The sequence below is a fragment of the Cyprinodon tularosa genome, unplaced genomic scaffold (assembly GCF_016077235.1).
Source record: "Cyprinodon tularosa strain WSP-4 unplaced genomic scaffold, ASM1607723v1 ctg177, whole genome shotgun sequence".
Classification (NCBI taxonomy): domain Eukaryota; kingdom Metazoa; phylum Chordata; class Actinopteri; order Cyprinodontiformes; family Cyprinodontidae; genus Cyprinodon; species Cyprinodon tularosa.
This window is the reverse complement of record NW_024038589.1, coordinates 1,163,299-1,180,866: the sequence shown is the minus strand read 5'-3', so window position 1 is coordinate 1,180,866 and position 17,568 is coordinate 1,163,299. Positions and strand designations below refer to the sequence as shown.

Genomic DNA, 17,568 nt, shown 5'->3' with positions numbered 1-17,568 from the left:
TACTGCCGTTCGGCCCATAGGCCGAAACAACTGTCAGAGTCCTCCCTCCAACCCGAAGGCGAAGGGAGGCGACCCTCTCGTCTACCGGGGTGAACTCCAACACGAGACGGCTGAGCTGGGGGGAGACAAGCAGCCCCACCCCCGCCCTCCGCCTCTCCTCGCGGGTAACTCCAGAGTAGAAGAGAGTCCAGCCTCTCTCAAGGAGCTGGGTTCCAGAGCCCTGGCTGTGCGTAGAGGAGAGCCCAACTATTTCTAGCTGGTATCGCTCCACCTCCCGCACAAGCTCGGGCTCCTTCCCCCCCAGTGAGGTGACATTCCACGTCCCCAGAGCTAGTTCAAGCGCCCGCGGATCAGGTCGCCGAGGTCTCCGCCTCTGGCTGCCGCCCAATCCTCTTTGCACCGGTCCCTCATGGTTCCCCCTGCAGGTGGTGGGCCCACTGGGGGATGGCCTCGCGTCGCTCCTTCGGGCTGGGCCCGGCCGGGTCCCGCGAGGAAGAACCCGACCACCAGGCGCTCGCCGACGAACCCCAACCCCAGGCCTGGCTCCAGGGTGGGGTCCCGGCTCCGCCGTACCGGGCGACGTCACGTGCCTCGTTTGAGTCCTCGTCATAAGGGTTTTTGAACCGCTCTTCGTCTGACCTGTCACCCAGAGCCTGTTTGCCTTGGGAGACCCTTCCAGGGGCATTTAGCCCCCGACAACATAGCCTCTGGGATCACCCAGGCACTGAAACCCCTCCACCACGTTAAGGTGGCGGTTCAACCTATTACTGCAAATCTATGTGACAAAGCAAGCATCTCACACTCATCGCCTTGTCGTAGCTTCACAATCAATTTGTCTGCCACCTTCACCTTGTTTGTCAAATTCTAATGGGTTTTTTGTGCGATACAGAGCTGAATAATGAATAACCTGTCAGCAGCAGAAGTGAAGCGGATATGCACTCTCTTCTTTGGGTCCTGAAGTTCATCAACACAACCGAGATCCTCTGAGTGGTGGTTCAATGAGATTCACTGTACAGTAACTGTAGCCGTAGCTATGAGTGTTTGTGTGTGTGTGTGTGTACACAAGCTTGTTTTTGTGTCCTGCTCTCTTTCTCGCCTTATGCTGTGCTCTGAGCCGAGAGTAAAAGCATTAACATTTGAAAGAAGCCCACTTCATTGTGAGGCACAGCGCACAGCGATTCTAGTTGGGTCAGAAGTAGGGGGGAATGAGGGGAGATGAATGAAAGAAAGACGGCCAGTGGACTGAGAGACGAGGCATTGGAGAACTTTTAAGACAGGATACATCCAAATCCCTATAGGCCTTTAGAATGAACTGGCCTCTAACAAACCATGGTTGTTTGTTTGGATTTACTGCAACAGGTTGAAATGACTACATATATCTCACTTCAACTGAAAACAGAATTTCTACCTACACTGCAAAAATAAACAAAAACACCTTTTCCTTATTATTTTGTGTTTTTGTTTCCTTAAACTTGTTTTTATTTTTACATAATAGAATTAAAACAGCTTTTAGCTATTATTTGTTCAATAGTGACACTGATACTGATGTCTACTTGTGTAACATTAGAAATTAGCCAGTATATTTGGAAGTTAATTGTGGGTTTCGTGGTTTATTCTTATCAGGGATGTGAGATATTAATTAATATCGGTATAGGCCGATGTTAATCATATCTGTATTGCTCCAATAATTAAAACTGAAGCAATATTAACTATGGATTGTCATGATCTCAGCAATGATGACTGGATTGATTATTCATTCCATGCATGTGTCCAGTTTCTAATCACTGCTCCTCTGATCCACCTGCTCCTGCCTCTATTTAAGGTGCTTGCATCCACTTATCAGGGCCAGATTATTCTCGTTCTGTCCTGCCAGTGGTGAGATGGTTTTTAGCGTACCTTAGTGGTTCTGATTTCCTGATCCTGACCTGTTCTGCCTCTCAACCACTGAGCTTGCCTGTTCCCATCTGAATGGTTTGCCTGAAGTGTCTTTTGACTACTGGACCTCTGAGCTTGCCTGTTCTGACCTGTTTGCCTGATCTGGCTTTGGACTCCTGCTTGTTCTCCGTTCTCCAGGGCTGCAGTGTGCGGGACACTCTGGGCGATGCCTGCTGCATCTTGTTGGCAGCCCACCAGCTGGATCCTACCTCATTCTCAGGACATGGGCTGAACTGTTAAACCAGGGTTTCCTGTGATAGGCTACATTCACACTGCAGGCCTTGATGCTCAATTCCAATTTTTTTCCAAACTCCGACTTTTTTTTTTTTTTTACATAGCCGTTCATATTTCCAAATATATGCGACTTGTATGTGATCTCCTGTGTGAACTGCATTCATACAACGCAAGTGTCCCGCATGTGCAGTAGAGGACACAATGACATCACAGGCCAGCTTGCTCTCTGTTTACGGAAGTAAACATGGATGGTAGCGCGCAGATAGCGGTCTTTTCCAACCATAAAAACACAATCTTTTTAATATGGTTAAACATAAATACTGCTCTCCGCGTTATCATCTCCCATGGTTTTTTGTTTTTCTTGCCGCTTCTGCGTAGCAAGACGCATAATAATGACCTTCGTCGGGTATTAATGACGTTCAGGTCAGATGAATCCGACCTGGCCATTCAGACACAGGTCGCATTTGAAAAGATCAGTCGGATTCCGGACCACATAGCCAAGTGGCCTGGGTTGGATTGGAAAAAATCCGATCTGTGTTGACTGCCATGAAAATATCAGATCCAGGTTTTGGATTTGGGTCACTTCAGGCTGCAGTGTGAACGTAGCCATAGACGCCCTAACCGCTGCTACTCAGATCATCCGTGTTTTAATTTAATTTGAAGTTATCCCATTGTCTGTCTTGCCTCAAATACTGCGTCCTCTGTTCTGAGTCATTACACCGATATTCTGCAGAGGATTGTTTGGTCATCTGATGGTGATTGTGGTTAGTGTTCAATAGGCTACTAAGAAAATATAGTGAGTTAATCTACAAGCTGTTTCACATTAAATCAAACTTCACTACACCATATCAACCCACCAGAGAAATCTAGCAAGATAAGCTACAGTAAGATGACAAAAGTAACTTAACTCTATGATTTATTTTAACCAGTGCCCATTTTCTACTACTGTCATCAAGACAAATATTATCTATTTAAATCGACCACAATTTTGTTTTGCAAAAAGAAAATACCTGCACAACTAAAACTCTTTGGCTTCCAACTTTTCCTGCCTGAATTCTTTTCATACACTGATCCTAATCCTCACCTAAACTCAATTAACACCTTAGTCCTAAACCTAATACCTAACACCAGTTGTACCCATGGGGGCCAGGCATTGGTCCACACTGGAGGAGTCAGTTTCCATGATGTTATGAATTATGAAAAGGAATTAAGTACGCACACTTTGCTACACACTGTTGCTTCCAAAGCACATGTTTTCAGCTAGTACTCTGTTGGCTGTTGATGTTTAGTGGCTGAGTTGTGGTGAATAGCTTAACTGATTGTGTTAACTTCTGCAAATACCTCAATGTAGCGGCATGCGTGGCCTTAAAGTTGTGTTAGACATGTTGGACTTTGTGAAGACAGCTCTGCCTCAATTTCCTTCAACTACAATGTCTCCATCTGCATGCGTTCCATCCCGGCTGCATCAGACAATTCCTGCAGGGATGTATTTATACAGAGTCTAGGATTGAAACTAGGATGATAGGTACGCAAAGTTAAAAGGCTAGCATACTCTTGTGCCATCTGCTTATGGATTATACCCAGGAGAGATGTCTTTAAGGTCTAGAGATGCCTTGGAAAATGTAGCTACTATGGACGCTACTCCGGTTCCTGGCCATGAAAGCAGATTCACTACTGAAAAGCTATTTGAAGAAGAAAACGATGACAATGCTAATGAGAAATGGCATTAATGTCTAACACTGATCGTGGTTGTTCAACTGAAGCATTGAAGCAATGTTAGCATTCTGGATAATTTTTCATGGCGTCCAAATAGTAGGAAAATATAGCACGTTATACCAGTAAATACTGGTTATCGGCCATGCCGGTGAAATTAATAGCAGATGTTGTTATTGGTTAAGATTTCCTTAATTCTAATAATTTCCATGTGCCAAACCTGACTAGTTCTGTTCAAACACTCATAAATAAGTATAAACATCAAGCCAACTTATTGTTATGGAAGGAGACAGGTTATCTCTCCAGGAGGAAGATTCGGTTTGACCTGTGTACATCGACCCCTGAAGAGAAGTAAACAGTGAGATGCAAACTACTAATTGGCTACAACTGTCAATTGTTATTACTAATCAGCTATGCTTCTGCATTCAACACTTTTGTTTATAGATGTGAGATTGGCCTGTTTTTCAGTGTAGTCCTGTTTCTCTGACTGTGACTGGCTGGACGTGCTCTCTTCATCCTCTGACATGGGAGTTGGCCTCGGACCTCGTCTGTCCTGGATTAAGCCGCCTTTTACAGTTGCCTTTTGTATCTCACACTGAGCCTGGTTCTAATTGATCTTTCTTCCTGTTAAAAGGAAGTTTTTCCTCTCCACTGTCGCTAGAAGCATGCTTAGTGTGAGGGATTGCCTTTGAGTCAATGAGTCAATGCAATTACCTGGTTTTCCTTAGATAGAAAACTTCGAATCAATCTGACTATATGATCTGGTGAACTGTAAATTGCCTTGAGATGACATCTGTTGTGAATTGGTGCTATATAAATAAACTGAATTGAACTGAAATTATTGTTAATTAATTTAATATTTTATTTAATTAAGAGGGTCAGTCTTTTAGTCCATCGTGGCTGCCATCCAGATGAGGGCACCACTGCTCATCCTTAAGCAGGGCAGTGCCATGACAGCTGTAAAAAAAAACAATCATGGCGGAGGCCTTCTAGGCCCAAGAAATCATGACCTCATTAATTTCAGACAGAGCTATTAACATGTTTGTATTATATTAAACTGCACTTCCAATATTCAGCACTATTCAGCGCCCTTTACCTTTTTTCTCTGAGCATGGAGCAGCTGGTTTACTTGGACTCGCAATGAACCATGGGATACCCAAGGCTACGGAGGATACACCGGACCCATCCTTCAAAATGGGCAAAAAGCAAAATGCATTTATCGGCCGCATAACTAGGAATCATCAGAACAGACCTCGGCGCCACGCTATGACATAATCAGCCTACAAATCTGGCCTTTAGAGGACACATCCCCTGAATTTGAAAATATCACTGACCTTTCTATGTATTTAAAGTCATTTGGCAACGACTTAAAAGTGAAACTTTATATACATGTTAATAAATCGCAGCTTCTTGGGTATGATATATAAAAGTATTTATGTATTGTTGTTTTTTTACTTTGGTACACTGCAAAAAAAAGAAATTTAAGTACCAGTAAGTCAAATTTTCTTCAAATAAGTATATTTTTCTTAAACTGAGCAGGTAAGTGAGACACTTTGCCGATGGAATAAGATAATTTACATTCAAAATAATAAAAAAAAAAAACAACAGTTTTTTCTTATTTCAAGTGCGCAGTATCTAATTGTCTTATTTTAAGGGAAAACAGACTAACTCCACTGGCAAATAATTTATTTACCTGCTTAGATTAAGGGCAAATGCACTTATTTTAATAAATTTTTACTAATGTTTAGATCCTTTTTGCTTTGCATTACACCACAACCACATAAATAACAAGCATTTTCAGGATATTTAAACTGCCCATAAAAAAACCTATAGCACTGTTTAAATGCCTGGGTTGACTTAAGATTGTAACCACTTGAAAACCTGCAATAAAAAAGCCCCATAATGTTTTAGAAAACTATATGTCTCATACATATAAACAGTTTTTAACCAAAGATTTGCAGAGACATATGAGGATCATCTCTAAAGGGGAGAAGGTGTAGATACAGTATCACCAAAGGTTTTTTTTATGGTAGAAACTCATCTCTTATTAAGTAAGCCATAGCATGCCCAAAAAACCTCTGTAATCTTGTAAAACATGCTTTTACATTAATTTTCAACATGCTTTTTGTGCAAAACAAAAATCCCTCCACCTCTTGTTCTGCATTTCCATCATTATTAATCTGTGCCTTGCCTCCCAGGGGGTCCATGGGATCCTTCTGCCTGGAAGACAACCCTCAGGGCCCCCTCTGCCATGTATGTTTGTGCGCATCTCATTGTTGTGTGGGATTTCGCTTCCCCATGTCCTGGAGTTTTAAGTGAAATTAATTGCGAACTTCCCCAAGGAATACTCTATAGTTATCATTATGTGGCTAATCAAACAATTTTATTTTCTTTAGTTAAATTGTGTTTTTTCTTCAATATTAAACTCCCTTTTGTTCACAGCTACATTTTTTATAGGATTAACATGAATTGGAGGATCAGATCAAGGCCTTGCTATGTAACATAACTGTTTTAGCCACTATAAAAGGAAAGACGGACGTTAGAATCAAATCCCATTTTCATAATCAGTTCTTGCAAAACTTCTTGTTATTTGTCTTTACCTGCTTTTTTTGTTGTTGTTGTTTTTTTTTTTTTTTTTTGGTGTCCTTAAGTCTTTCCTCTTCTTCCCACTAAAGCACAGCCGGGGGACATGCAGGCTTCAGTTGTGCTTTGTCTTTGGAGCACACACCCACCCACACACCTTCAGATTTTAATTATGCATAACTCCCACCCCCGTGTGCTTGTGCACTATGTATTCCTTCACATCTGAAGTGATTTGAAAGAGGTGGACTCTGAAAGATGTGAAAATGATTTATGTGGGGTTTTTTTCTTCCAAGTCGACAGTCTTCAAAGTAGGAAATAAATTGGCTATGTTACTGTATGCTATCCGAAATAAATTCTGAAACTATGGAACCAGTTTGTGATGGGTAAGGCTTTAGATTTATGTGCCTTTTGACGGATTGACCCCCTTAATTCCCTAAAATCATGACTTCTATATAAAGTTTCAGGTATTTTACACCTGCAAGAAAATTGAACAGTTAAATACTTCATAAAACTTTTCCACCTTTTGCCACATTTCAGCCTTAAAGAATGTGAAGAGTGAAGAATCAACAACAAGTGGGATACAATCATGATGTGAAACAAAATGTATGTGGTATTTTAAACTCTTTTAACAAATAAAAGCTGAAAAATTGGGTGTGCAAAATTATTCAGCCCCCTTAAGAAACTCAGTATGGCTGGATGGAGAGCGTTTGTGAACAGCAGATTTCAGGTCTTCTCATAGATTATCCAGGTCTGGACTTTGACTTTAGACTTGGATAATTTTAAAATGAAATTTTGTTTCGTACAGCTTTTCAGATAGTAAATGAACATTTCCATTCCTCAAAGTGCAGCAGTGATCAAATGTATACAGTGTGGGAGAAAAAACATGGTGCCTGGCCATCCTAACCCCTGGATATGTTTATCCGTGAATCGTTCCATTGCAGATTTTGCTTTGTTTTGGATCATTGTCTTGTTGGAAAATAAATCTCCATCCTAGTCTCAGGTTGTTTTTAGTATTTAACTGTATAGTTTTCATCCTCACTTTTGCAAAAATGAGACACTGAGGAAGCCAATGCAATCTGTCCTCCCCAAACTATGACTTTTAAATATTTATTTCAGTATTTATTTTAAATGTCTTTATGTAGAGCAAAGCGTAACTAAGGTCAAATCCGAATAAATGGCGTTCTGATTGATCTGCTGAGCAGCTCTAGCTCTGATTAGATTTTTTTTTTTTTTTGGGCCCTAAGATCTCTTGAGAAGAACACAGGGCCTCTTTTCCTTTCAGGAACTGCGAGCGGTTTGATTGATAGATGAGGTGGCTGCTGAGGTGTGTGACAGCTTGTCTTTGTGTTGGATCATCTGAATGAATCGCATGTCTGGGTTTCTGTGTGTGAAGCATCTATTATCCCTGATAGATTCAGCTCTTATCTTGGAGATTTTCTTCAGTAGACTCCCTTTTATGTGACACTGTGTCACAACATGGCAGTCTGGAATTTTACGAGCATTTATCAGCACTGGTCAGTTAAGGACAAAGCTCTTAAAACTCAACATAAAATGTTGAACTTTAAAGAAAGTGGAAAATAAATTTGATTAGCTGTTTATAGCGAAACTTCACAAAAAATAAGCCACATTTAGAGGTAACTCAATTTTTATCCACTTTTACATTAATCTTGTTTTTCACCTAAAGCAGCAAGTGAGTGGAGTGTAAGAAATATGGTGGAGTGCAGAGCGGTTTTCAATTCAAAAGCTTCAATAAAAATGTTGGGTTATTCTATATATATATATAAATTTGTAAAATAAAATTTATTTGATTTAAATATGATTTTTTTCTGCAATTATTAAATAGGAAACGCTCCGTTCTGATGCTCTGATGAAGGGATGATGCTACATTGACATTTGGTTAGATTTAGCATGAGCTGTTTGAGGCATTAAGAGGAAAACTGAAGAGGCTTTTATTTCAAAATAAGGCTTTTTCTACTGTTCCTACAGTGATTTGTTGTACACTTACATATTTGAAAGGTTTACCTTTAATGAACAAAGACCAATGAATCTGGAATATTTAGCAGTGAACAGGACAATCTAAAAAAAATATACTTGCTCATTAGAACTTGGACAGTTACTGAATACCTGCCAATTAATCCCAAAGGAACTGGTGACTTTTTAGAATTGTAAATAATTTTATTGTCATGCTGTGGGATGAGCTGTAACTGGCTGAAGGTTTATGACGGGCTTCAATCTTGAATGAGTGGGCAAACTTCCCACAGACCGATTTCAAAGACCTGTAGATGGTGCCAGGAAGCCAACTTACCGAGTTGATCTCAGCCAGAGGGGTTCAGACCAGCTGTTGGAGGGAGAGTGTAAAAAAACTAGAACACACAACCTCATGTGTTTCTGCTTAATTAATAAAAATAATTTGACTTCCGTTTTAAAAAAAAGTATAACGCTAGAAATAAATTTTACAAAACCGAGAATCTTCTCTTATCTTATGGAGGACCCTGCCCCAAGTTAAACCTTAGCCGATTAAAATCTAAGATCATATATCTGTGATCAATGAATTATTGACATAATCCTCAACTAATTTAGTAATCAGTTAATCGTTACCTGGAGTATATAGACTGTAAAACATGCCTTTAGCTGGTAGAGCAACCCATTTAGAGGAGTAATTACATCAAAATTGTAAAAAAAAATATATATTTGGAAAAACGATTTCATCTGCGCTATTCAGAACTCCTAAAGTGGAAACGTTTTAGTTCCCCCTGGTTTAATTTTGCAATAAATCTTTAAGGAACATTTTGCTATCCAATTAAAATTATATATATAAAATATAAATTATAATCAATAGATTAAGCGATTTGCTACATAATTGTTGCAACCCTTAATTAAAGCCTTTATTCAATGCAGTTATGGGGAATCTAATAGAAATTTTCAAACAAAAGTCAAGTCATGCCTAAAAATTAACATTTTTAAATAAACGTTTTAGCTTCCTGTCTTAAAGCTCATAATGCTGCTTTACAAATAAAAGTCATTATGACTAACTTATTGTAGCAGGTTCTGCTTTTCATTCTCTTATTGTAACCTTATTTTACTGGAGCAGCTTATTAAACTCAAAGAAGCTGTTTCAACAGGCAAATAGTTTGTGGGAATGTGGAATGGGGGGCCTCCTTCCCCAATACAGGAAGGGTAAATTTGGGAAAAATAAAAGATAAAGGAGTGTATTGAACTTAAATATGAAGCATATGATTGTCCCTCTACAAGTGACTCATTTGCCCTATGGGGTGAATTTTGTTCCATTATTGTTGGAAACAAAGAACACATTTTGTACATGGAAACCTAAAAAGAAAAAAGGGGATTCCCGAAATTAAACTTTGTAATATTACCTAAAAAAAAACGTTTTTGAGAGTATTTTTTTTGCCATTTTCTAAGATTTTATTGTTTATAAAAAAAATAAAAAAATTAAAATATCTCTTTGATATAGACTGAATGTTTTAAATCGCATTTTATTCAAATTGTCTTTTAAAGATCATATTCTCTTTTCACATTTCCTTTTACAAAATGTGTTATTTTCTGGCAACAGTAATAAATAAAACTCACAAGATTTATTCTGCTCTTGTTGATGGCCGTGGTACAACCAGTGAACTTTTACTCAAGAACTTCGTTTTATTTAAAATATTTTGTCTTTTGTACTTTTTAATGGATGACTGTCCTACAAAATACAGTGACGGTATTGGACTGCCGCCACAAATAGATTCATTACCTAATCGATATATCGATTATTTTTGTACCGACACTGGAAACAGAAATGACCAGGAGATCCGGATTTTACCAATCTTTACCGTGGTTATGCTAATAGGAAATGTTTGCTTGAAGGTGAAAATAAGGAGGCCGGGTCCTTCAGCTATGGATTCAAGCAGGTTCAGCCTTCTCCAACCATCGTCCCCCCTCACTCAGCGTACTCTCTGTTGCTTAGCAACCATGACACTTAACTAACAAAGCAGGAAAAGATTGGATGCCGAACTGTTCACTACTGTTCTGGATGCTAATAACCTTTTTGAGGAGCTTCAGCAGCAGTACTGTATCAGATTTATAGTCCCCACACTGTAGATATGTTAGAATCTTCAGCCGGTGAACAATACCTTCTTAACCACCGACCCTTAACGACAATCCCCACCTTTAACGACAGACCTTCAGAATCATAGACAGGTTTCAGATATTACAGGCTAACAATGGAACCAAACGACCCATTCATCGGTTTCCATTTGCATGTTTCCAAGCAATACCAGGCCTTGTCTATATAAAGACTCAAACTCACTGCGGATCCAGACATTTGAATTGAGAAAGCTTCCTGGAGAGGTAGCGAAACGTCTTCAAATCTTGGAAACCAAGTCCAGTGGATTGTTTTTTTAAACTTTTACTGAACGAATATGTTAGAATCTGAGCTTAAATGTCAGCCAAACCCATTTGCACAGGGAAAGATAAATCCATCCATCCATCCATCTTCCTCCGCTTATCCGGGGTCGGGTCGCGGGGGCAGCAGCTTAAGAAGGGAGGCCCAGACTTCCCTCTCCCCAGCCACTTCTTCCAGCTCTTCAGGAGGAACCCCAAGGCGTTCCCAGGCCAGCCGAGAAACATAGTCTCTCCAGCGTGTCCTGGGTCTTCCCCGGGGCCTCCCCCCGGTGGGACGTGCCCGGAACACCTCACCAGGGAGGCGTCCAGGAGGCATCCTAAACAGATGCCCAAGCCACCTCAACTGGCTCCTCTCGATGTGGAGGAGCAGCGGCTCTACTCAGAGTCCCTCCCGGATGACCGAGCTTCTCACCCTATCTCTAAGATAAAGATAAAACTTTCAATAAATCAAAAGTTACCCGCCACATATCTGACTCAATAACCATTTATAACAACAATTTTCATTCATTTCAGAAGGAATTATTGACATACTTGTATTATGTTAAACTGCACTTACAATATTTCCCACTGTTTGGCGCCATTTACCTTTTTCCTCTGATCACCGAGCAGTGGGCTTGCTTGGCCTCGTAATGAATCAAGCCTACGTAGGATACACGTTTGAAGGACCCGTCCTTTAAAACAAGCAAAAAGAAGGAGGCATTTGTCTGCCGCATAACGAGGAGATGATGTAATCGGATTTACGAATCGAGCCTTCAGAGGCCGCAGCCGCTGAATTCTTAAACAGCCATTCTGTTCCTTTAGGCAAAACAATACAGCTTTTGTCCACTGGGCGGAGCCAAAATTGACCAAAACGGAAAATCCTTTTTTCTTTGGAATCATGAAGCTTATAATATAAATCGAATGATTTATATCTGCCTTTAGCTTCTTTCTTAAAAGAAAGTGTTAGATGTTTGTTTTTCTGTGCAGAAATAGGATTAGGTAGGTGGAAAATAATCCTGAGTGGGCTATAAAAGTAATCAGCTGCTCCGACTGCAGCGGGTCCTTCTGTTTTTAGCTGTTCCAGAAAAACAATAATGCAGATCCAGACAGTTGCATTAAAACCAAACCATCAGCTATTCCTTTCTCTATAATTTGAATATTTAATACATATTCTGCTACTTTTGGGAACTGTGAAGCAAACAGGAGGCGACACTCTCCCCCAAACTCCAAGCCTTGCATTATTCAATTTAACAATCTCCCCTCTTTTTTTTCAACATTTAGCTCACTCAGCAGAGCAGCAACGCAGTGCGTGACATCAGCCCTGCGAGAGTTAACTAACTGGTAAAAAAACATAGCTGAGGAGACACACATACACATATGGCATATTGGTGTTTGAATGTTTGAATGCTCTCGATCACATGTGACATCTACACACTCCGCCACCCCTCCTCCCTCTGCCTTTTCTTTCTAATATTTCTCTTATCGTCTTTTCTATTCTTAGGGCATCGTCCTTTTCCCCTTTGCCTCCTTCTGCTGCTCTTTATACACCCCCCCCCCCTTAGAGGAAGGGCTGACCTAAAAGAATGAGGGTGTCGGACAGCAAGAGCAACTGCTATCACATCATAGGGAAAGATTTCGATCTTCAGAAAATTACTGCCTAAAAATTGTTGGTGCTGCCTGCGAAGGTATTGGATTTTGATGCTACTCCAATATAAGTGGTTCAAGTAAGGAAAGTGTTACCTGAGTTTAAAAATGTTTACAGATGTTCTGATTTTTAGTATAACCAGTTTCGTTTGAAAATACCTGCAATAAATAAGAGGAGAAACAAAAATGGTGCTCGCATACAAGATTACTGTATTCTGTATGTCATGGCAAAATTTTAAAGAGACGACCTATTTTAAGAGTAAATAAACAAGCAAATGAAGTGCAGTGAATAAAATTCAGCATTGTAAAGTGTTATCCAGCACTAGGATTCATTTTATAAGCCCTCTATACATAAATAATTGGTTTAAACCAAGTGACCGCATTATAAGGCTCTCGTAGATTAATACAGATTCAAGCTGCTGTCTTTCAGCATATTGTCCCTACTATTGAATTATCGATTGCTGAAAAACATTCTTCAATTTAACCAACATGTTAACTTTAGACCAATTAGAATTTGTGATGAAACTGTTCACATTATTTTGTTCTGTAAATGTTTTTTTTTATAATTTTTTTGTGTTTCTATATCTTACTGTTAAAGTTGGTGTTGTAATTGTTTTGGACATCTGAAATATTTTTTTATGTAATGCACGGATAGAACGAGATTGTAATGCAGTGCTTTAAATTACAATTTTTCGCAGAAAAATTATGTAGTTTCTTCACATGAAGTCTCTATTGCCAAGTCCTGCTGGGGGAGGTATTGGAGTAAGGTATGCAAAGGCATTCACATTTACTGCTTCTTTTATCACCCGGCTGGCTTCCAGGGTGATTCTCCTTAAAGGAATAGTACACCCAAAACATGATTAGCCTTCATTTTCTACTCACCCCCATGCTGAACAACACTCTGGAGTACTTTTTTGATATCTCAAATGCATCTGGAGATCTGGGAGGCTTCTTGCTGTCTGCTGACATTCAAATAATGGAGGTCTATGGTGACCGAGACAGAAAGGTCCATAAAAGTCCACAAAAAACGTGTCAATATTCCTCCATACTGCTCGTCCAATGTATTCCAAGTGTCCTGAGTGGGTAGCATCCAGAATTTACTCGAAACAAAGTCATTTAGAATGTTTTTAGAGCATAAACAGTAGTGTATAGGATTTCCTGAAAGCGCGCACACGCGCGCTCACGACGCTACGGAAGCCGGCAGACCAAACCAGCGCATTCAGCTCGGCAAAGAACTCATGCTCTTCCTCAAAACTGAAGTCCTCAGATATTTTTCTTTCGTTGTTTCTTTCTTTGCACAGGTAAACAGCACATTTCTTCTTCTACGCTTGCATTATTGGCAGAGCAGACGCTGAATGCGCACTTTCATCTGGTTTGATCTGCCGGCTTCCGTAGCGTCGTGAACGCGCGTGTGCGCGCTTTCAGGAAATCCTATACACTACTGTTTATGCTCTAAAAACATTCTAAATGACTTTGTTTCGAGTAAATTCTGGATGCTACCCACTCAGGACACTTGGAATACATTGGACGAGCAGTTTCGAGGAATATTGACACGTTTTTTGTGGACTTTTATGGACCTTTCTGTCTCTGTCACCATAGACCTCCCTTATTTGAATGTCAGCAGACAGCAAGAAGCCTCCCAGATCTCCAGATGCATTTGAGATATCAAAAAAGTACTCCAGAGTGTTGTTCAGCATGGGGGTGAGTAGAAAATGAAGGCTAATCATGTTTTGGGTGTACTATTCCTTTAAAACAACTTGCAGAGCGTCAACTGGTCATAACTTCTTCAGTTCTTTTGGATTTTTACAAGCTTGACACAACAGGAAAGCTTTAACTCCACTCTTTCCGGATCTGTGAATAACTGAATGGGCCCAGGTAAACTTCTTCATGGTTATGTCACAGCAAGTCCTTAAAAAGTCAAGGGTGCAATCTGACAAATGTAATGTACAAGGCAGAGAACATGTGGAAAAAGGTGTTGTTATAAAATTATGCCTGTCGGTGTATTGGTGGTACTTGGTATTTGGGGGTGGATGCCTGGGCGGGTGCAGGCTTATTCCTGGCCGCTGCTTTGCGGGGTCTCGCCCCCTGGGGCTTGGTCAGGGGCAGCCCTGGGGCCTCAGGTCCCTGGGCCCCATGTCTTACGAATGGCAAAGCTTATCTGGGGCTTTGGGTCTGCCGGCGCTCGCCTCGGTGCTCTGGAGGGGCGGGTCTTTGACTCTTCACAACCACCATTGAGCATTTTTCCTTTGGATTAACTTTACATGCACAAGTGCACTCTCAGAAACTACTACAGGTGCTTGGCTCCAGGTACTTAGAGATTCACTTTCATACAGAAAGCCAAAAATATTGGCTACCACAGTGTACATGTCAGATTAGACAATACTACTTAAACTTCAGTGATAGTATCAAGGTGCTACTTTACTGTATCTGTTACACTATATCCGTTGGTTGTGTTGTTTTCAGATCTCTTTGCAGGTGATGAAGCAGACAAAAAATGTTTTATCGTTATCTCCCTTTTATCTCCTCTTTCTTTCTAATCTTTTCTCCTTTTTCTTGTTTTTCCTCTCCTGTAAAAAAAAAAAAAAAGACATTGCAATATTCTCTTTAAAATAGTGTGTTTGGGAAAATAATACCTAGAAACATCAATTAAATTTGTAAAACATGGTGGTGGCTAGGGATGGGGATCGAAACCCGGTTCCATCAAGGACCCGGTTCCACTTTTTTCAAAACCCGAAAATCAATAACGTTTGGGCTTATCGATACCACTATCGAGTCTGGTCGTTTTTTTTTTTCTCCCGGAGGTCCTGTAACATAATTGTGTGTCCCTCGAGTCGCGTCACAGCATTTAAATCTTAATCAATCCGATCACTGCAGCATGTACACCAATGTTTTGGAATGAAATTGTAAGCAAACAGATATTAAAAGTAAAACAAGTCTGGCAGTTACTGTAACTTCGCTCGCGACTTGAGAATGGCTAAACGGAAAAGACTCCTCCTCCTCCTCCTCCTCCTCCTGCCCCCGCACCACAGCCGGGCCCGTCTTCATCATCCACTCAGAGTACCACTGGTAAGCGCGCACACAGACTTTGTAGCCTGTCCGGTCAGTTAAAAATAGTAATTGTGAAATCCGTCTTGTAATCGGAAGCATACAAGCTAGTTAGCTTGAAAAGTAAATAAAGTTTCAGACGTGCTGCGTGATGATGTGTTCAGATTGGCTCAGTAAAACGACAATTAGGTTATCATGATGCGTTCAAGTGTAACGTAAAGAAAACGGGAAATTGAGTTTTTAGCGAGAAACATGAGTAATACAGTTGTATATTGCTCTATATATAATTAAACTACTGATGCCAACATTTATTAAAAATTACATTTAGTTTAAAATACAATTATTTATTTGTTAAATATTTTCCTAATCACTAAAAACATGATGAAAAGTGACAGTAGAAAATACATCAACCAACAATTGTGAAAATATATTCTAGTTAGTTTTATGTCATTTCAAAGTGGCCTATTACATTAGCCATGTTTATTGAAGGCTAGAAACGTTTTTGTTATGCTCACTTGTTAAGCAATAGAAGCAATACCAGTTCTGTTAAAAAATATTGTTGCATCGTCTTTCCACCAAATAACAGAAAAGTATCGATAGTGGTATCGATAAAGACTCGGATCGATAAGGAGTATCGATAAAGGTATCGATATCAATAAATATTAACGATCCCCATCCCTAGTGGTGGCAGCATCATGCAACTCGGAGGTTTTTTTTTTTTTCCAATTACCTTGACCTAAATATAATTGACAAGCTTTAGCAAGAGATAAATGCTGACATGATGATTCACTGAATGTTCTTGAGGATCCAGGAAGTTCTCACTTTGATAAAGCACCAGTGATGTTTGCACCAAGTACAATATGCAAACTTTCATTTTGGATCTTTTAAGTTAAAAAATCTATAACAAATCTTTTAGCAAATTATTTAAATGGTTTTAAAATGAGATTTCAATCATATCTGAACGGGTTAATCAGCCTTAATATGAAGCAGAGTAAATTTAAATTAACTGAGGAATGAAAAGGACAGCTTGTATTATTCAAATTTTCTCATTCTATGGTTTAAAAAAATCAAAACCTCTGGTCTTATTTAAAAAAGCGACGATGACACATCTGCAGGCTGCTTTGTCTGACCACACTTAAATATTACGTGTGATGTAAAAGATGTGAAAAAGTAATTTCCTCTCTGAATCAGCTTCATTTTGCTCCCTGCGACCGAGTGCGAGCGAGGCAGCGGGGTTTGAAACGAGTGCAGCAGTCGGTGACATCCAAGTCTGGCTTTAGGGTTTATTTTTTTCCTTTCATTCCTCTCTCTAAACTGTCAGCTACTTGTTGCCATGGCAGCATTATGTCAGCTAAGTCACTCAGTGTGTGCGGATGTTTCGGTGCATGTGTGAGAGAGATGAGGTGAACAGATAAAGCTGCAGGGGTGAGATGTGGCTATTGACCGCTGACACCCTCCTGACATTTTCCCCTCATGCGCAGCAGCACATGTGCACCACTTGCATTTGTTTGTTTTCCACAGAGCAGAAGCAGAGACGAACACGTGGGAATCTTTTGTTGCAGCTGGATTTCTGCACGTCTTTATCTGTAACAGAAAAACTGGGTGAACATAGATGAGTTCGGGGTTTGATTTAATCCTGTGCGATAAAAAAATAAAGAGGAGAAAAGCTAATAATTGCTCTCAGAAATCTGATTCCTACTCATATTACAGCACAGAGCCATAGCTGTGAGCTGTTCTATACACTAATATTGCTCTCTCTCTGTGATTGGGCTCTTTGCCTTTAACACAGCTATTAGACGCTGTAGGAACTAATCTAACGCCATGATGCATACAGCTGGAGCTGCAGCAGACTGAAGGGTTGCATGCAGACATTTCTCAGCTCCTTTAAATTGATATGTATGGAGTGAATTTTGTTCCATTATTGTTTCAAGCAATGAACATGTTTGAAATTTAAGTGAGAAGAACAGGAAGTCCAGAAATTAAAAAATCCAGAAAATCTTCTTAATCACAAAATGTTTTGAGAGTTTACTATTT

The 17,568-nt window shown here is 40.0% G+C and overlaps 1 protein-coding gene across 2 annotated transcripts in view; it reads left to right on the top strand.

Annotated features, from left to right (window-relative positions):
- ptprz1b (protein tyrosine phosphatase receptor type Z1b) overlaps positions 1–17,568 on the top strand; it is a 95,447-nt gene that overhangs the window by 42,468 nt on the left and 35,411 nt on the right. The gene's annotated exons all lie outside the window — the stretch shown is intronic.